We start from the raw sequence: 19,568 nt of genomic DNA, 5'->3' as shown, positions 1-19,568 counted from the left end.
TTATCATTCGATGTTTGGTTTCTTCGGTTTTGATAGAGGAAAAACAAGAAACAGTAAGGAAAGAAAAAATTCTCCCCGGCGGGGAATCGAACCCCGGTCTCCCGCGTGACAGGCGGGGATACTCACCACTATACTACCGAGGATTTGGCGGTAAAACAGAAATATTTTAAAACCATTTCAACATTGCTTAATGACGCTCCCAAAAGTGTGTCTAAAACAATACACCTTTCTGGTATGGCGGTTATCACTTGAGGGTCGAAAGTAATTCGATTCGCCTTTTCTGGGTTTTGCGCATTACTACGCTAAGCGATTGGCTTAAAAAGAGCTCGCCTCACCTTTTTATCCAATAAGAAGAAAAACCAAAACCAATCGTGACTTACTTGCACACATTTTTCCGCGGCTTGCGTTTGCTCCATGTATTTACGATGAGTTTTGATCTGTTGATATGTTAACTGGATTTTCCAGAAAGATTACTGTGACAATGCTACCAACACTTGAAAACTGGCGATGTTTACCATCTTATTGTCTCCATATGTATTATCAATCTCAAGCTAAGTGATTATCGAGACATCGAAAAAAGGATTTGTTGTCTTTCTTCTTTCCATACAAACACGTGAGCCCGGTTAGCTCAGTCGGTAGAGCATCAGACTTTTAATCTGAGGGTCACGGCTTCAAGTCTCACATCGGGCGCCTGACTTTTTTTTAATTAACAATATCTAACTTCTTCTTTTCTCGTGATGGAGTGTTGACTCACGATGAGTACAGGACTGAAAACTGAACATAGTTTCTTTTAAGTCAAATTTTTCGTTTTATTGTCATGTTTATCACCGTAGTATTTCTTGTTAGGCTACGATGGTCAAAGAAAAAGAGTATTTTTGATTTTTTTTCTCCTACGCTGTATACAGGTGCCTTAATTATAAGGCGTGGCATTTAGTTTTACCTCACACATGTTTCTATAAAATAATATAGGACACATACGTAATACGATAAAAGGCTGCGCTTTAGAATCCCGACATGTTGGCGCTGTGTTAAGGAATGATTGACAATCGCTAGCTTACAAATTGATTTATAATTTTTTAAAAATACTACCAATTGATGTTTAGTTTATCGGTTACTAAAACAGAAGAAAAAAATGGGCGGAAAAAGAAAAAGTTCTCCCCGGCGGGGAATCGAACCCCGGTCTCCCGCGTGACAGGCGGGGATACTCACCACTATACTACCGAGGATTTGATGGTAGACAGGAAATATTTTAGAACCAAATCAACACTACTTTCTGAAACTCCCGAAAGTGTGTAAAATTGTTCACCTTTCCTGGCATGGCGGTTTGACGCACTTGAGTGCCGAAAGTAATTCGCATTTTCTGGGGTAGTGTCAGTAGCAACGCTAACCGATGGTTAATGAGGCCCTGCTGGTGTGCAATTTAGTATAAATTATTAAAGCCACACCCACACAGGGGGAGGGGCAGACCTAACAGTACCAGCAAGGATATTTATATGGGTAACAACATTGCAATCCCCCCTCCCCTTTGCCGGGTAGATACAGGAAACAGAAACAAAACGCCGATTATGGTGGCAAACATGGGTGGCAGGGAAGACAGAGCCTATCTCCCCTAGAGTAGCGGCGTCTGTAGGGGAACCTATGTTACTTAGGGGACCAGAAGAGGGGTGCCCTTCTGGGAGGACAATAGGTCCGATAGTACGATGGCACCATCCTGGAGAGATCCGGACCTATTTCCTTGGAAGTAACATAGGATGGACCAGAAAAGGGGGTGCCCCGCTGGCAGGACAATAGGTCAGATGGTACGATGACACCATCCTGGAGAGATCCGGACCTATTTCCAAGGGTGGCCATAGCACTTACTGTGGGGCAAAGTGCAGCCTAGGTTGCACTTCCCTGCCACCAAAAAACCTTAATTGACTAAGCAGCTATGGTTTACACACAATATAACAAATAGAACGTGGCAGTGAAGAAACCGAGAAGGTTCAGCAGGCGAAAGCCACCTTCTCATGAAAGGTAATTACAACCACATGGAGGAAAAAGATGGGAAAGGACAAAGCTACCAATACAGGGAGGGAGGGACGGGAAAGCGGAGAACGGCCTAGCTTGAATACTAGCTCACAACTGAGACAGGGTCAGAAAACAATGGGATTTTACTAACTGGGGATTGAGGGAGTTGGCAGGGGTATAGCATGCTGAAATCACATGAGAGCATGGTGGAAAATCCCTGGGAGCTTTGTCGTATGATTTCCCATATGGTAAAACTATTGGGTTGCATTGGACATTGACCTAAGGTTATTGCACAATGGCTAATAGCGGGAAGGTAACAGAACTGGTGACAACCTTAGATGACAGCTATGATGTAGACTACAGAGCTCATTAACCACAGTTTAAATGCCTAAACTTCTACGTTTGAAAAAACGCGCGTCACTTTTTTGTCCAATTAGATGTAAAACCAAAACGAATCGTGACTTACTTGCACACGTTTTCCAGCGCTTTGTGTCGGCTACATGTATTTGCTTTGTATTTTGACTGGTTCACTGGATTGACTGTGGTCCTTGTGATTGGCCAGAATAATTACTTGGTTTATGACACAAAGAATGTAACCGACACTTTAAATCTGACAATGTCTACTATCTTATTGTCTCCATAAAATAATAAAACTGGCTAAAGTAGGTATTCAGACATCGAAGAAAAGACAAGTTTTCTTTTTCGTTTTAACATTCACATCACGTGAGCCCGGTTAGCTCAGTCGGTAGAGCATCAGACTTTTAATCTGAGGGTCATGGGTTCAAGTCCCATATCGGGCGCGCTGAATTTCTTTTTATTAACATTATTTCACTTTTTCTCTTTTCGTGATGGAGCTGTGAGTCACGATCAGTACAGGACTGCAATTTGAGCATCAATTCTTTTCGATCTTTGTCGTAGCCTGAGTACAGCTGCCTTAAGACGCAGTATTTTTAATGGGAGGCTGTAAAGCTTACTGACTATTCTTACCCAAATATGTGTCTATAAAATAAAACACGAAACTGGCGATGGAATGTCAAAGATTTCAATTTAGACTCGCGACATGTCTCTAGCCTTCAAATTGTTTCATAACTTAGAAAAAAATTATTAACAATTGATGTTTTGTTTTATCGGTTGTGATAGAAGAAAAATAGTAAAGTATAGGGAAAGAAAACGTTCTCCCCGGCGGGGAATCGAACCCCGGTCTCCCGCGTGACAGGCGGGGATACTCACCACTATACTACCGAGGATTTGATGGTAAAATAGAAGTATTTTTAAAGCAAATCAACATTGCTTTTTGAAGCTCTCAAAAGTGGGTGTGAAACAATACATCTTTTCTGGTATAGCGGTTATCACTTGAGTGCTCACTTGAGTGTCGAAAGTAATTCGATTCGCCTTTTCTGGGTTTTGTGCATTACTACGCTAAGCGATTGGCTTAAAAAGAGCTCGCGTCACCTCTTTATCCAATAAGAAGAAAAACCAAAATCAATCGTGACTTGCTTGCACACATCGTCCCGCGCTTTGCGTCTGCTTCATGTATTTACTATGAGTTTTGATCTGTTGATATGTTAACTGGATTCAGGGGCACCCAACGGATCGTTTCGGCTAATTATCTGTTCGGAAGGCCTTTAATCTCCTCTGATTTTCTGAAGAGAATTGTCACCTCGAACTTTCGTGATATGAGGAATTTAATGTCTGTTGTTTTCGAATTGTAAAAAAATGTCGTTTTGGGTACCGAAAAAAGGTCACCTATCATTTTCGGAGAGGCGATAAGACCTAAGGTTTTGGGGGAATGGACAAAAAAGCCCTAATAAATTCGAGAATACTCAAGTTCCGCTAGAATAACCGAACAGATAAAATTTTTTTAGCGCAACCTAAAATTAACCTACAGAGCTTTAAAAGTACTCCAGATAGCCTAAAACAGCGTTTAAAAGCATTTGAGAGAAAACGGTCGTTGGGTGCCCCTGTGGATTGTCCAGAGTGATTACTGTGACAATGCAACCAACACTTGAAAACTGGCGATGTTTACCATCTTGTTGTCTCCATATGTATTATCAATCTCAAGCTAAGTGATTATTGAGACATCGGAAAAAGGATTTGTTGTCTTTCTTCTTTCCATACAAACACTTGAGCCCGGTTAGCTCAGTCGGTAGAGCATGAGACTTTTAATCTGAGGGTCATGGGTTCAAGTCCCATATTGGGCGCGCTGACTTTTTCTTGTTAACAATATTTCACTTCTTCTTTTCTCGTGATGGAGTTGTGACTCACGATCAGTGAGGGACGGAAATCTGAACATAGCTTCTTTTAAAACCAAAAGTTTTGTGTTATTGTCATGTTTACCACCACAGTTTGCGTGTTATTTCTTGTTAAGCTACGATAGCCAAACTAAAAGAGTAGTTTGATTTTTTTCCTTGCAGCTTGTGTACAGTTGCCTTAGTTATAAGGCGTGGCATTTATTTTTACCTCTCGCGTTTCTATAAAATAAAATACTGACACATACGTAATAAGATAAAAGACTGACTTTAGAATCACGACATGTCGGCACTGTGTTTAAAAATTGAGTAAATGTAGTTAGGAGATATCGGCACTGTGTTGAGGAATGAATGACAATGCTTAGCTAACTTACAAATTATTTCATAATTTTTAAAAAAAAATGATGCCAAGAGATTACCAAGGTAAGTACCTTGATAATCTCTTGATAACACCAATTGATGCTAGTTCATCGGTTACTACGACAGAAGAAAAATACGGTCGTATAACGAAAGAAAATGTTTCTCCGCGGCGGGGAATCGAAGCCCGGTCTCCCGCGTGACAGGCGGGGATACTCACCACTATACTACCGAGGATTTGATAAACAAAGCTGCCGAGAGTGGGTGTGAAACAATACACCTTTTCTGGTATGACGGTTTTCATTTGAGTGTCAAAAATAATTCGATTCGCATTTTCTGGGTTTGTGTATTACTACGCTAAACGATTGGGTTAAAAAGAGCTCGCGTCACCTCTTTATCCAATAAGAAGAAAAACCAAAACCAATCGTGACTTGCTTGCACACATTTTCCCGCGCTTTGTGTCGGCTACATGTATTTACTATGAGTTTTGATGTGTTGATATGTTAACTGGATTGTCTAGAGTAATTTCTTTGACAATGCAACCAACACTTAAAAACTGGCGATATCTACCATCTTGTTCTCTCCATATTATAAATCTCAAGCTAAGTGCGTATTGAAGCAACGAGGAATGGACAATTTTTTTTTCTTCTTCGCATCAAAACATGTGAGCCCGGTTAGCTCAGTCGGTAGAGCATCAGGCTTTTAATCTGAGGGTCATGGCTTCAAGTCCCATATCGGGCGCGCTGATTTTTTTTATTAACAATTTTTCACTTGTTCTCTTTTTGTGTTTAAGCTGTGACTCACGATCAGCACAGGACTGCAATTTGAACAAACCTTCTTTTAAAGTAAATGTTTAAATCTTTCTCGCAGCCTGAGTACAGTTGTTTTATTAGACGCAGCATTTTTAATGGAAGCTGTAAAGCTTACTGACCATTCAGTAGCTCAAGTATGTGCCTATAAAATAAAATATGATACATACGTGGCTATAGGATATAAGCGACTGCACATTAGAATCGCGACCTGTCGGCACTTTGTTAAGGAATGAAAATCACTAGCTTTCAAATTGTTTGACCATTTTTAAAAAAAATTTATTTCCAGTTGATGTTTGATTTAATCGGTTTTTGATAGAGGAAAAACAAGAAAAGTATAAGGAAAGACAAAGTTCTTCCCGGGGGGGAATCGTACCCCGTTCTCCCGCGTGACAGGCGGGGATGCTCACCACTATACTACCGAGACTTTGATGGTGAACGAAAATATTTTAAAATCAAATCAACATCGCTTTACGAAGCTCCTGAAAGTGGGTATGAAACACACCTTTTCTGGTATGGTGGTTTTCAATTGAGTATCGAAAGTAATTCGGCTCGCATTTTCTGGGTTTGTGTATTAAAACGCTGAGCGATTGGTTTAAAAAGAGCTCGCGTCACCTTTTCATCCAATAAGAAGAAAAACCAAAACCAATCGTGACTTGCTTGCACACATTTTCCCGCGCTTTGCGTCGGCTATAAGTAGTTATTTGTCAAGAGTGATTTCTTTGATAATGCGACCAAAACTTGAAAACTGGCAATGTCTACAATCTTATATTCTCCTTAAGTATTCAGACATCGAAGAAAAGACAAGTTTTCTTTTTCTTGTTAGTTTCCACATCATGTAAGCCCGGTTAGCCCAGTCGGTAGAGCTCAGACTTTTAATCAGAGGGTAATGGGTTCAAGTCCCATGTCGGCCGCGATGTCTCTTTTTTATTAACAAAATTTCACTTTTTTTCTTTTCGTGTTGACGCGGTGGCACACGATCAGTACAGGACTGCAATTTGAACAAAACTTGTTTTAAGCTAAATGTTTCGATCTTTCTCGCAGCCTGAGTACAGCTGTCTTATTAGACGCAGGATTTTTAATAGGAAGCTGTAAAGCTTACTGACCATTCACTAGCTCAAGTATGTGCCTGTAAAATAAAATATGATACCGTACGTGGCTATAGGATATAAAAGACTACACATTAGAATCGCGACATGTCGGCACTGTGTTGAGGATGATAATCCCTAGCTTTCAAATTTTTTCATAGTTTAAAAATTTTTTATTACCATTCGATGTTTGGTTTCTTCGGTTTTGATAGAGGAAAAACAAGAAACAGGAAGGAAAGAAAAAATTCTCCCCGGCGGGGAATCGAACCCCGGTCTCCCGCGTGACAGGCGGGGATACTCAAAACTATACTACCGAGGATTTGGCGGTAAAGTAGAAATATTTTTAAACCAATTCAGCGTTGCTTTTTGACGCTCCCAAAAGTGTGTGGAAAACAATACACCTTTTCTGGTATGGCGGCTATCACTTGAGTGTCGAAAGTAATTCGATTCGCATTTTCTGGGTTTTGTGCATTAGTACGGTAGGCGATTGGCTTATAAAGAGCTCGCATCACCTCTTTATCCAATAAGAAGAAAAACCAAAACCAATCGTGACTTGCTTGCACACATTTTCCCGCGCTTTGTGTCTGCTTCATGTATTTACTATGAGTTTTGATCTGTTGATATGTTAACTGGATTGTCAAGAGTGATTACTCTGACATGCAACCAACACTTGAAAACTGGCGATGTGTACCATCTTGTTGTCTCCATATTATAAATCTCAAACTAAGTGCGTGTTAAGGCAACGAGAAAAGGACAAGTTTTCTTTCTTCTTTGCAGATAAAACATGTGAGCCCGGTTAGCTCAGTCGGTAGAGCATCAGACTTTTAATCTGAGGGTCGTGGGTTGTCGGAAGTCCCATATCGGGCGCGCTGACTATTTTTTACTATTTTTTCGTGATGGAGCTGTGAGTCACGATCAGTACGGCATAATAGGCCCTTTGCACGATCGGTCACATGGTACAAAATCACACATGCTGGTGAGCAAGCTGCACAGTGGGACTTTCAAAACAATGCTACTCGTACCAGTCCACCTGGACCTGCCTTTGTTTTGGTAGTCCCACTGCGGAACTTGCTTACCAGCATATGTGATTTTGTACCAAGTGACCGGATCGTACAAAGGGCCTATTTCTTTTCAGCCAAATGTTTCGTTCTATTGTCATGTTTATCACCATAGTATTTCTTGCTAAGCTACCATGGCCAAAGAAAAAGAGTATTTTTGATTCTTTTCCTCGCAGCCTGTGCACAGTTACCTTAATTATAAGGCATGGCATTTATTTTTACCTCACGCGTGTCTATAAAATAAAATAGGACACATACGTACGCATACGATAAAAGACTGCACTTAAGCATCACGACAGGTCGGCTCTATGTTAAGGAATGATTGATAATCGCTAGCTTACAAATTAGTTGATAATTTAAAAAAAAAAAATACCAAGAGAGTGATAATCGCTTGATAATATCAATTGATGTTTGGTTCATTGGTTACTACGACAGAAGAAAAATATGGTCGTATAAAGAAAGAAAAAGTTCTCCCCGGCAGGGAATCGAACTCCGGTCTCCCGCGTGACAGGCGTGGATACTCACCACCATACTACCGAGGATTTGACTGTAAAATGGAAATATTTTAGGACCAAATCAACATTGCTTTATTAAACTCCCGAAAGTGGGTGGAAAACTCTTCACCTTTTCTGGTATGGTGGTTTCCACTTGAGTGTCGAAAGTAATTCGCATTTTCTTGGGTAGTGTATAGTAACGCTAACCGATCGGTTTGAAAAAACGCGCGCCACTCTTTTGTCCAATTAGATGTCAAACCAAAACCAATCGTGACTTGCTTGCACACGTTTTCGCGCGCTTTGTGTCAGCTACATGTATTTGCTTTTTATTTTGATTGGTTCACTGGATTGACTGTGGTCCTTGTGATTGGCCGGAATAATTACTTTGGTGTTTGGTTTATGACACAAACAATGCAACCGACACTCTAAATCTGGCGATGTCTACTATCTTATTGTCTCGATAAAATAATAAAACTGACTAAAGTAGGTATTCAGGCATCGAAGAAAAGACAATTTTGTTTATTCCTGTTAGCATCCACATCATGTGAGCCCGGTTAGCTCCGTCGGTAGAGCATCAGACTTTTAATCTGAGGGTCATGGCTTCAAGTCCCATATCGGGCGCCCTGACTTTTGTTATTAACAATATTTCACTTGTTCTCTTTTTGTGTTTAAGCTGTGACTCATGATCAGCACAGGACTGCAATTTGAACAAACCTTCTTTTAAAGTAAATTTTAAAATCTTTCTCGCAGCCTGAGTACAGCTGTCTTATTAATTAGACCATTCAGTAGCTCAAGTATGTGGCTATAATACAAAATACGATTCATACGTGGCTATAGGATATAAGAAACTGGAATCGCGACCTGTCGTCACTGCGTTAAGGAATGAAAGTCACTAGCTTTCAAATTGTTTAATCATTGAAAAAAATTTTATTACCTGTTGATGTTTGATTTAATCGGTTTTTGATAGAGGAAAAACAAGAAAGTATAAGGAAAGAAAAAGTGTTCTTTCCGGCGAAGAATCGAACCCCGGTCTCCCGCGTGACAGGCGGGGATACTCACCACTATACTACCGAGGATTTGATGTTAAAGTTGGAAATATTTTAAAACCAAATCAACATTGCTTTATTAAACTCCCGAAAGTTGGTGTAAAACAATACACCTTTTCTGGTATGAAGGTTTTCAATTGAGTATCGAAAGTAATTCAGTTCGCATTTTCTGGGTTTGTGTATTGCAACGCTGAGCGATTGGCTTAAAAAGAGCTCGCGTCACCTCTTTATCCAAGAAGAAGCGAAACCAAAACCAATCGTGACTTGCTTGCACGCGTTTTTCCGAGCTTTGCGTCGGCAACATGTATTTACTATAGTGTTGAAATGTTGTTATGTTTACTGGATTGCCCAGAGTGACACTTAAAAACTGGCTATGTCTACCATCCTATTGTGTCGGCATATTATAAATCTCAAGTGAGTATTGAGACATCGAGAAAAGGACACGTTTTCTTTCTTCTTTGCCTCCAAAACATGTGAGCCCGGTTAGCTCAGTCGGTAGAGCATCAGACTTTTAATCTGAGGGTCATGGGTTCAAGTCCCATACCGGGCGCGCTGACTTTTTTTGTTAACAATATTTCACTTCTTCTCTTTTCCTGTTGAAGCTGTGACTGATGATCAGTAGAGGATTGCAATCTGACCATAGTTTCTTTTAAACCAAATGTTTCGTTTTATTGTCATGTTTATCACCGTAGTATTTTTTGTTGAGCTACGTTGGCCAAAGAAAAACAGTATTTTTGATTTTTTTCCCCGTAGCCTGTGTACAGCTGCCTTAATTATAAGACGTGGCATTTATTTTTACCTCACGCGTGTCTATGAAATAAAATACGACACATACGTAATAAGATAAAAGGCTGCGCTTTAGAATCACGACTTGTCGGCGCTGTATTAGGAATGATTGACAATCGCTAGCGTACAAATTAGTTCATTATTTTTACGCGATGACGTATTGTGTGACGTCATCGCTTTATGCTGGCGCGCAGGCATTCCTTTGGATAGTGATTTCGCATAGTTTCGTCGCGCTTAGGTCCGTGCGCTTATATCGCGCACGATTTATCCCTCTGTGGAAGCGAAATGCACTCTGGGAGTTTCTTTGCTGCTTTCCTGTGCTGTTTGTAGGTTCAGCGGAGTGCTTTTAATTGTAGCTTTTAAAAGAGGATTTAGGGGTGGATTTTGGTATATACACTATCGCTTAAATCTGCGTTCACGGGCAAACTCATAATAAGAACATATCCTCCATACATACAAGTTTAGATAGACAAGTAAGTCGCACAGGCGATCTGAGGTGAAGGCTTTGCGGCTTTCCTTTGCTGTTTGTAGGAACAACAGACTGCTTTTAATCGATATGACAAGTATACAATTAAAACAACAAATTAATTTCCGGTGAGGTAATAGGCCCTTTGCAGCTGGGGTCACGTGACCAAATTTTTCCTAAAAAATTTTTGTATTATGGGCTATAACTTAAAGGATGCCAGAAATGGAAAGAGCGCATCGAAAATACCAAAGAGGCCAAGTTTGAGGCCCCAGGAAAAAACGAGTAAGTTTATACCATAGTTTGAATTTTCGGAAAATTTAGAGGATTCGTATGGAAAATGTTGCTGGAGAGCAAGGTCTTGCTCTCCAGCAACATTTTCCCATACAAATCTTCTTATTCTTTCAAAAATTCAGACCATCATAAAATCTTATTCTCTGATGATGGGGGCCTCAAACTTGGCCATTTTAATATTTTCGACATGCTTTTTCCATTTCTGGCATTCGTTAAGTTATAGCCCATAATTTTATGAAAAGTAGGTCACGTGATGGCTCAGCTGCAAAGGGCCTATTAGTGTTACCAAATATTTTTAAAGATAATAAGGCGTCGATTTCAGAGAGAGTAACTTTCCTTTGTGGGTTTCCTTTGCGGCTTACCTTTGTTGTTTGTAGGATCAGCGGAGTCCTTTTAATTTCAGCTTTAAACGAAGATTTGGGGGTTGATTTTGGTGTATACAGTGTCGGATAAATTTGCACTCACTGGCAAACTCGTATTAAGAACTTATCGTCCATACATAAAAATTAAGATAGACAAGCAAGTCGCACACACGATAGCTGAAGGGTCTACATAAAATTTACGGATATTGATAGCGCAGTTGTACTTTTGCCAGTCTTGAAGTGAATTGAATGAGCATTGTCTGAATTGAATGAGCACTGTGAGAGCACTGTATGAGCATTGTATGAGCACAGAAATATACTGTTTACACTAGTGATAATGAAGTCAGGGTAAGATTCATTTGCAGTTTTCAGTTTTTTATGAAGTTTTGGAAATGTGCCGTTTTATATTTTCTGTCAACGAAAGAGTGGTTGTGATTAAACAACCGATAATCGTTTTGTCAGGGTAAAGACAATACGAATGTTCATTCATGACAAGTATACGGTTAAAACAACAAATTAATTTTCGGTGAGGTAATTAGCGTTGCCAGATATCTTTAAAGATAATAAGGTGTCGATTTCTGAGGAAGAAACTTGTACTTTGCAGCTTTCCTTTTCTGTTTCTTTGTTTGCGGAGTGCTTTTAATTTCAGCTTTTAAACGAAGATTTTGGGGTGGATTTTGGTTTACACAGTGTCAGATAAATTTGCGCTCACGGGCAAACTCATAATAACATATCTTCGATAAATACAATTTTAGATAGACAAGCGGGTCGCACAAGCGATATGACAAGTCAAGAGAAAATGATTTTCTCTCGGACAACAACAAATTAATTTCCGGTGAGGTAATTAGATTTGCAAATATCTTTAAAGATAATAAGGTGTTGATTTAAGAGAGAGGAACTTATCACCGGAGTGCTTTTTATTTTAGTTATTAATCTCTCTTTTAGGGTTGGTACATTTCGCTGACCCCTAGCACATGGACTAACAAGATGGACCTGGTACATGAACTACTACAATTTTTTTTTCTTCTTTGCATCCAAAACATGTGAGCCCGGTTAGCTCAGTCGGTAGAGCATCAGACTTTTAATCTGAGGGTCATGGCTTCAAGTCCCATATCGGGCGCGCTGAATTTTTTTATTAACAATTTTTCACTTGTTCTCTTTTTGTGTTTAAGCTGTGACTCACGATCAACACAGGACTGCAATTTGAACAAACCTTCTTTTAAAGTAAATGTTTAAATCTTTCTCGCAGCCTGAGTACAGTTGTTTTATTAGACGCAGCATTTTTAATGGAAGCTGTAAAGCTTACTGACCATTCAGTAGCTCAAGTATGTGCCTATAAAATAAAATATGATACATACGTGGCTATAGGATATAAGCGACTGCCCATTAGAATCGCGACCTGTCGGCACTTTGTTAAGGAATGAAAATCACTAGCTTTCAGATTGTTTGACCATTTTAAAAAAAATTTATTTCCAGTTGATGTTTGATTTAATCGGTTTTTGATAGAGGAAAAACCAAGAAAAGTATAAGGAAAGACAAAGTTCTTCCCGGGGGGGAATCGTACCCCGTTCTCCCGCGTGACAGGCGGGGATGCTCACCACTATACTACCGAGACTTTGATGGTAAACGAAAATATTTTAAAATCAAATCAACATCGCTTTACGAAGCTCCTGAAAGTGGGTATGAAACACACCTTTTCTGGTATGGTGGTTTTCAATTGAGTATCGAAAGTAATTCGGCTCGCATTTTCTGGGTTTGTGTATTACAACGCTGAGCGATTGGTTTAAAAAGAGCTCGCGTCACCTCTTTATCCAATAAGAAGAAAAACCAAAACCAATCGTCACTTGCTTGCACACATTTTCCCGCGCTTTGCGTCGGCTATAAGTAGTTATTTGTCAAGAGTGATTTCTTTGATAATGCGACCAAAACTTGAAAACTGGCAATGTCTACAATCTTATATTCTCCTTAAGTATTCAGACATCGAAGAAAAGACAAGTTTTCTTTTTCTTGTTAGTTACCACATCATGTGAGCCCGGTTAGCCCAGTCGGTAGAGCATCAGACTTTTAATCAGAGGGTAATGGGTTCAAGTCCCATGTCGGCCGCGATGTCTCTTTTTTATTAACAATATTTCACTTTTTTTCTTTTCGTGTTGACGCGGTGGCACACGATCAGTACAGGACTGCAATTTGAACAAAACTTGTTTTAAGCTAAATGTTTCGATCTTTCTCGCAGCCTGAGTACAGCTGTCTTATTAGACACAGCATTTTTAATAGGAAGCTATAAAGCTTACTGACCATTCAGTAGCTCAAGTATGTGCCTGTAAAATAAAATATGATACCGTACGTGGCTATAGGATATAAAAGACTACACATTAGAATCGCGACATGTCGGCACTGTGTTGAGGATGACAATCCCTAGCTTTCAAATTTTTTCATAGTTTAAAAATTTTTTATTACCATTCGATGTTTGGTTTCTTCGGTTTTGATAGAGGAAAAACAAGAAACAGGAAGGAAAGAAAAAATTCTCCCCGGCGGGGAATCGAACCCCGGTCTCCCGCGTGACAGGCGGGGATACTCACCATTATACTACCGAGGATTTGGCGGTAAAGTAGAAATATTTTTAAACCAATTCAGCGTTGCTTTTTGACGCTCCCAAAAGTGTGTGGAAAACAATACACCTTTTCTGGTATGGCGGCTATCACTTGAGTGTCGAAAGTAATTCGATTCGCATTTTCTGGGTTTTGTGCATTAGTACGGTAGGCGATTGGCTTATAAAGAGCTCGCATCACCTCTTTATCCAATAAGAAGAAAAACCAAAACCAATCGTGACTTGCTTGCACACATTTTCCCGCGCTTTGTGTCTGCTTCATGTATTTACTATGAGTTTTGATCTGTTGATATGTTAACTGGATTGTCAAGAGTGATTACTCTGACAATGCAACCAACACTTGAAAACTGGCGATGTGTACCATCTCGTTGTCTCCATATTATAAATCTCAAACTAAGTGCGTGTTAAGGCAACGAGAAAAGGACAAGTTTTCTTTCTTCTTTGCAGATAAAACACGTGAGCCCGGTTAGCTCAGTCGGTAGAGCATCAGACTTTTAATCTGAGGGTCGTGGGTTGCCAGAAGTCCGATATCGGGCACGCTGACTATTTTTTACTATTTTTTCGTGATGGAGCTGTGAGTCACGATCAGTACGGCATAATAGGCCCTTTGCACGATCGGTCACATGGTACAAAATCACACATGCTGGTGAGCAAGTTGCACAGTGGGACTTTCAAAACAATGCTACTCGTACCAGTCCACCTGGACCTGCCTTTGTTTTGGAAGTCCCACTGCCGAACTTGCTTACCAGCATATGTGATTTTGTACCAAGTGACCGGATCGTGCAAAGGGCCTATTTCTTTTCAGCCAAATGTTTCGTTCTATTGTCATGTTTATCACCATAGTATTTCTTGCTAAGCTACCATGGCCAAAGAAAAAGAGTATTTTTGATTCTTTTCCTCGCAGCCTGTGTACAGTTACCTTAATTATAAGGCATGGCATTTATTTTTACCTCACGCGTGTCTATAAAATAAAATAGGACACATACGTACGCATACGATAAAAGACTGCACTTAAGCATCACGACAGGTCGGCTCTATGTTAAGGAATGATTGACAATCGCTAGCTTACAAATTAGTTGATAATTTAAAAAAAAAAATAATACCAAGAGAGTGATAATCGCTTGATAATATCAATTGATGTTTGGTTCATTGGTTACTACGACAGAAGAAAAATATGGTCGTATAAAGAAAGAAAAAGTTCTCCCCGGCAGGGAATCGAACCCCCGATCTCCCGTGTGACAGGCGTGGATACTCACCACTATACTACCGAGGATTTGACTGTAAAATGGAAATATTTTAGGACCAAATCAACATTGCTTTATTAAACTCCCGAAAGTGGGTGGAAAACTCTTCACCTTTTCTGGTATGGTGGTTTCCACTTGAGTGTCGAAAGTAATTCGCATTTTCTTGGGTAGTGTATAGTAACGCTAACCGATCGGTTTGAAAAAACGCGCGCCACTCTTTTGTCCAATTAGATGTCAAACCAAAACCAATCGTGACTTGCTTGCACACGTTTTCGCGCGCTTTGTGTCAGCTACATGTATTTGCTTTTTATTTTGATTGGTTCACTGGATTGACTGTGGTCCTTGTGATTGGCCGGAATAATTACTTTGGTGTTTGGTTTATGACACAAACAATGCAACCGACACTCTAAATCTGGCGATGTCTACTATCTTATTGTCTCGATAAAATAATAAAACTGACTAAAGTAGGTATTCAGACATCAAAGAAAAGACAATTTTGTTTATTCCTGTTAACATCCACATCATGTGAGCCCGGTTAGCTCAGTCGGTAGAGCATCAGACTTTTAATCTGAGGGTCATGGGTTCAAGTCCCATATCGGGCGCGCTGAATTTCTTTTTATTAACATTATTTCACTTTTTCTCTTTTCGTGATGGAGCTGTGAGTCACGATCAGCACAGGACTGCAATTTGAGCATCAATTCTTTTCGGTCTTTGTCGTAGCCTGAGTACAGCTGCCTTAAAACGCAGTAGTTTTAATGGGAGGCTGTAAAGCTTACTGACTATTCTTACCCAAATATGTGTCTATAAAATAAAACACGAAACTGGCGATGGAATGTCAAAGATTTCAATTTAGACTCGCGACATGTCTCTAGCCTTCAAATTGTTTCATAATTTAGAAAAAATTATTAACGATTGATGTTTTGTTTTATCGGTTGTGATAGAAGAAAAATAGTAAAGTATAGGGAAAGAAAACGTTCTCCCCGGCGGGGAATCGAACCCCGGTCTCCCGCGTGACAGGCGGGGATACTCACCACTATACTACCGAGGATTTGATGGTAAAATAGAAGTATTTTTAAAGCAAATCAACATTGCTTTTTGAAGCTCTCAAAAGTGGGTTTGAAACAATACATCTTTTCTGGTATAGCGGTTATCACTTGAGTGCTCACTTGAGTGTCGAAAGTAATTCGATTCGCCTTTTCTGGGTTTTGTGCATTACTACGCTAAGCGATTGGCTTAAAAAGAGCTCGCGTCACCTTTTTATCCAATAAGAAGAAAAACCAAAACCAATCGTGACTTGCTTGCACACATTTTCCCGCGCCTTGCGTCTGCTTCATGTATTTACTATGAGTTTTGATCTGTTGATATGTTAACTGGATTGTCCAGAGTGATTACTGTGACAATGCTACCAACACTTGAAAACTGGCGATGTTTACCATCTTGTTGTCTCCATATGTATTATCAATCTCAAGCTAAGTGATTATTGAGACATTGAAAAAAGGATTTGTTGTCTTTCTTCTTTCCATACAAACACGTGAGCCCGGTTAGCTCAGTCGGTAGAGCATCAGACTTTTAATCTGAGGGTCATGGGTTCAAGTCCCATATCGGGCGCGCTGAATTTTTTTATTACCAATATTTCACTTGTTCTCTTTTTGTGTTGAAGCTGTGACTCACGATCAGCACAGGACTGCAATTTGAACAAACCTTCTTTTAAAGTAAATGTTTAAATCTTTCTCGCAGCCTGAGTACAGCTGTCTTATTAATTAGACGCAGTATTTTTAATGGGAAGCTGTAAAGCTTACTGACCATTCAGTAGCTCAAGTATGTGGCTATAATACAAAATACGATTCATACGTGGCTATAGGATATAAGAAACTGGAATCGCGACCTGTCGTCACTGCGTTAAGGAATGAAAGTCACTAGCTTTCAAATTGTTTAATCATTGAAAAAAATTTTATTACCTGTTGATGTTTGATTTAATCGGTTTTTGATGGAGAAAAACAAGAAAGTATAAGGAAAGAAAACGTTCTTTCCGGCGAAGAATCGAATCCCGGTCTCCCGCGTGACAGGCGGGGATACTCACCACTATACTACCGAGGATTTGATGGTAAAGATGGAAATATTTTACGACCAAATCAACATTGCTTTATTAAACTCCCGAAAGTGGGTGTAAAACAATACACCTTTTCTGGTATGGTGGTTTTCAATCGAGTATCGAAAGTAATTCAGTTCGCATTTTCTGGGTTTGTGTATTGCAACGCTGAGCGATTGGCTTAAAAAGAGCTCGCGTCACCTCTTTATCCAATAAGAAGCGAAACCAAAACCAATCGTGACTTGCTTGCACGCGTTTTTCCGAGCTTTGCGTCGGCAACATGTATTTACTATGAGTGTTGAAATGTTGATATGTTTACTGGATTGTCCAGAGTGACACTTAAAAACTGGCTATGTCTACCATCCTATTGTGTCGGCATATTATAAATCTCAATTGAGTACTAAGACATCGAGAAAAGGACAAATTTTATTTCTTTTTAGCATCAAAACATGTAAGCCCGGTTAGCTCAGTCGGTAGAGCATGGGTTCAAGTCCATTATCGGGCGCGCTGACTATTTTTTCGCAATATTTCACTTCTTCTCTTTTGGTGATGGAGCTGTGACTGACGATCAGTACAGGACTGCAATTTGAACATAGTATCTTTTAAAACCAAATGTTTCGTTTTATTGTCATGTTTGTCACCACACTTTGCGTGTCATTTCTTGTTAAGCTACGATGCGCAAAGAAAAAGAATATTTTAGATTTTTTTTTCTCGTAGGCTGTGTACGGTTGCCTTAATTATAAGGCGTGGCATTTATTTTTACCTCAAGCGTGTCTATAAAATAAAATAGGACACATACATAATACAATAAAAGATGCACATTAGAATCACGACATGTCGGGACTGTGTTGAGGAATGAATGACAATCGGTAGCTTTTAAATTATTTCATAAATTTTAAAAAATATTACCTAAAGATTACCAAGGTAAGTACCTTGATAATCTCTTGATGATACCAATTGACAGAAAAAAACATATGGTGGTATATAGAGGAAAGAAAAAGTTTCTCCCCGGCGGGGAATCGAACCCCGGTCTCCCGCGTGACAGGCGGGGATACTCACCACTATACTACCGAGGATTTGATGATAAGGAAGCATTTTAAGGACGGTGCCTACTTTTGTTAGTGCGCACACGTTCTGCGCATCACGCAAGGCATGATTTAAGTGCCACGCGCGCGCTGGGTTGACATTGACGCAATCAACTACGCTACCAAGTACACGACTAAAATGAAACAAAAATTGTCCTGCTGTGACCAAATCAAGTTTAATGAACCTTCTCTTGCCTGTACTTAACCAGAAACACCAGACTAGAAACATATCGCTAACCACTAACTGTTAACGTCCTCCAGCTGAAAAACTAGCTGGCGAAAATTACATTGAAATCCAACTTTAAACATGTACCTATAGATGGCCTAGTGCGCGCGCAAAACAAGTGTGCTGATGTCCGCATTTTTGTTGAGATTTAAGGCTAATTATCTCGAAAAAATGCGTGGCTACCCTCATTTTTCTTTGTGGATTCCAATAGCCCTGGCAAAGATCTACTTTTTCCGCGTAGTCCTAACCTGGCGCAAAAACCTTTGTATTTAGTAAGCACCGTCCTTAAAACCAAATCGACATTGCTTTACGAAGCTCCCGAAAGTAGGTGTAAAACAATACACCTTTTCTGGTATGGGGGTTATCCCTTGAGTGTTGAAAGTTCGATTCGTGTTTTCCGGGTTTGTGCATTACTACGCTGGGTGATCGGCTTAAAAAGAGCTCGCGTCACCTCTTTAGTATCCAATCAGAAGCAAAACCAGAACCAATTGTGAATTGCTTGTACACGTTTTCCCGCGCTTTGCGTCAGCCACCTGTATTTACTATTACTTTGCGTATTTACTCATGTATTTACTATGAGTTTTGATCTCTTGATATGTTTACTGGATTGTCCAGGGCGATTTCTGTGACAATGCGACCAACACTTAAAAACTGGCGATGTCTACCATCTTATTGTCTCGGCATATTATAAATCTCAAGCTAAGTGAGTATTGAGACATCGAGAAAAGGACAAGTTTTCTTTCTTCTTTGCATCCAATACACACGAGCCCGGTTAGCTCAGTCGGTAGATCATCAGACTTTTAATCTGAGGGCCATGGGTTCAAGTCCCATATCGGGCGCGCTGAATTCTTTTTTTATTAGCAATGTTTCACTTGCTCTCTTTTCGTGTTGAAGCTGTGACTGACGATCAGTAGAGGATTGCAATCTGAACATAGTTTATTTTAAGTCAAATGTTTCGGAGGAGTCCTTTTAATTTCAGCTTTAAACGAAGATTTGGGGGTTGATTTTGGTGTACACAGTGTGGGATAAATTTGCGTTCACTGGCAAATTCGTAATAAGAACTTATCGTCCATACGTAAAAATTTAGATAGACAAGCAAGTCGTACACACGATTGCTGAAGGGTCTACATAAAATTTACGGATATTGGTAGCGCAGTTGCACTTTTGCCAGTCTTGAAGTGAATTGAATGAGCATTGTCTGAATTGAATGAACACTGTGAGGGCACTGTATGAGCATTGTATGAGCACTGAAATATACTGTTTACAGTAGTGATAATGAAGTCAGGGTACGATTCATTTGCAG

General features: G+C 39.8%; 18 non-coding genes across 18 annotated transcripts; 11 read left to right on the top strand and 7 right to left on the bottom strand.

The window, feature by feature from the left end:
* Positions 1 to 71: 71 nt before the first annotated feature.
* Positions 72 to 143, bottom strand: Trnad-guc (transfer RNA aspartic acid (anticodon GUC)). The gene has a single exon. It is a non-coding gene; the product is annotated as a tRNA-Asp (tRNA).
* Positions 144 to 1,154: 1,011 nt separating this feature from the next.
* Positions 1,155 to 1,226, bottom strand: Trnad-guc (transfer RNA aspartic acid (anticodon GUC)). The gene has a single exon. It is a non-coding gene; the product is annotated as a tRNA-Asp (tRNA).
* Positions 1,227 to 2,734: 1,508 nt separating this feature from the next.
* Positions 2,735 to 2,807, top strand: Trnak-uuu (transfer RNA lysine (anticodon UUU)). The gene has a single exon. It is a non-coding gene; the product is annotated as a tRNA-Lys (tRNA).
* A 375-nt stretch (positions 2,808 to 3,182) lies between these two features.
* Positions 3,183 to 3,254, bottom strand: Trnad-guc (transfer RNA aspartic acid (anticodon GUC)). Its single transcript has one exon. It is a non-coding gene; the product is annotated as a tRNA-Asp (tRNA).
* Positions 3,255 to 4,135: 881 nt separating this feature from the next.
* On the top strand, positions 4,136 to 4,208 carry Trnak-uuu (transfer RNA lysine (anticodon UUU)). The gene has a single exon. It is a non-coding gene; the product is annotated as a tRNA-Lys (tRNA).
* A 1,073-nt stretch (positions 4,209 to 5,281) lies between these two features.
* Positions 5,282 to 5,354, top strand: Trnak-uuu (transfer RNA lysine (anticodon UUU)). Its single transcript has one exon. It is a non-coding gene; the product is annotated as a tRNA-Lys (tRNA).
* A 1,403-nt stretch (positions 5,355 to 6,757) lies between these two features.
* Positions 6,758 to 6,829, bottom strand: Trnad-guc (transfer RNA aspartic acid (anticodon GUC)). The gene has a single exon. It is a non-coding gene; the product is annotated as a tRNA-Asp (tRNA).
* A 471-nt stretch (positions 6,830 to 7,300) lies between these two features.
* Trnak-uuu (transfer RNA lysine (anticodon UUU)) lies at positions 7,301 to 7,377 on the top strand. The gene has a single exon. It is a non-coding gene; the product is annotated as a tRNA-Lys (tRNA).
* A 1,233-nt stretch (positions 7,378 to 8,610) lies between these two features.
* Positions 8,611 to 8,683, top strand: Trnak-uuu (transfer RNA lysine (anticodon UUU)). Its single transcript has one exon. It is a non-coding gene; the product is annotated as a tRNA-Lys (tRNA).
* Positions 8,684 to 9,585: 902 nt separating this feature from the next.
* On the top strand, positions 9,586 to 9,658 carry Trnak-uuu (transfer RNA lysine (anticodon UUU)). The gene has a single exon. It is a non-coding gene; the product is annotated as a tRNA-Lys (tRNA).
* Positions 9,659 to 12,060: 2,402 nt separating this feature from the next.
* Trnak-uuu (transfer RNA lysine (anticodon UUU)) lies at positions 12,061 to 12,133 on the top strand. The gene has a single exon. It is a non-coding gene; the product is annotated as a tRNA-Lys (tRNA).
* A 1,404-nt stretch (positions 12,134 to 13,537) lies between these two features.
* On the bottom strand, positions 13,538 to 13,609 carry Trnad-guc (transfer RNA aspartic acid (anticodon GUC)). Its single transcript has one exon. It is a non-coding gene; the product is annotated as a tRNA-Asp (tRNA).
* Positions 13,610 to 14,081: 472 nt separating this feature from the next.
* On the top strand, positions 14,082 to 14,158 carry Trnak-uuu (transfer RNA lysine (anticodon UUU)). The gene has a single exon. It is a non-coding gene; the product is annotated as a tRNA-Lys (tRNA).
* Positions 14,159 to 15,394: 1,236 nt separating this feature from the next.
* On the top strand, positions 15,395 to 15,467 carry Trnak-uuu (transfer RNA lysine (anticodon UUU)). Its single transcript has one exon. It is a non-coding gene; the product is annotated as a tRNA-Lys (tRNA).
* Positions 15,468 to 15,841: 374 nt separating this feature from the next.
* Positions 15,842 to 15,913, bottom strand: Trnad-guc (transfer RNA aspartic acid (anticodon GUC)). Its single transcript has one exon. It is a non-coding gene; the product is annotated as a tRNA-Asp (tRNA).
* A 487-nt stretch (positions 15,914 to 16,400) lies between these two features.
* Trnak-uuu (transfer RNA lysine (anticodon UUU)) lies at positions 16,401 to 16,473 on the top strand. The gene has a single exon. It is a non-coding gene; the product is annotated as a tRNA-Lys (tRNA).
* Positions 16,474 to 17,958: 1,485 nt separating this feature from the next.
* On the bottom strand, positions 17,959 to 18,030 carry Trnad-guc (transfer RNA aspartic acid (anticodon GUC)). Its single transcript has one exon. It is a non-coding gene; the product is annotated as a tRNA-Asp (tRNA).
* A 1,001-nt stretch (positions 18,031 to 19,031) lies between these two features.
* On the top strand, positions 19,032 to 19,104 carry Trnak-uuu (transfer RNA lysine (anticodon UUU)). The gene has a single exon. It is a non-coding gene; the product is annotated as a tRNA-Lys (tRNA).
* The last annotated feature ends 464 nt before the right edge of the window (positions 19,105 to 19,568 follow it).

The sequence above is a fragment of the Orbicella franksi genome, chromosome 4 (assembly GCF_964199315.1).
Source record: "Orbicella franksi chromosome 4, jaOrbFran1.1, whole genome shotgun sequence".
In the NCBI taxonomy this organism is placed as follows: domain Eukaryota; kingdom Metazoa; phylum Cnidaria; class Anthozoa; order Scleractinia; family Merulinidae; genus Orbicella; species Orbicella franksi.
The sequence above is the reverse complement of the archived record's forward strand: the minus strand, read 5'-3'. Positions and strand labels throughout refer to the sequence as shown.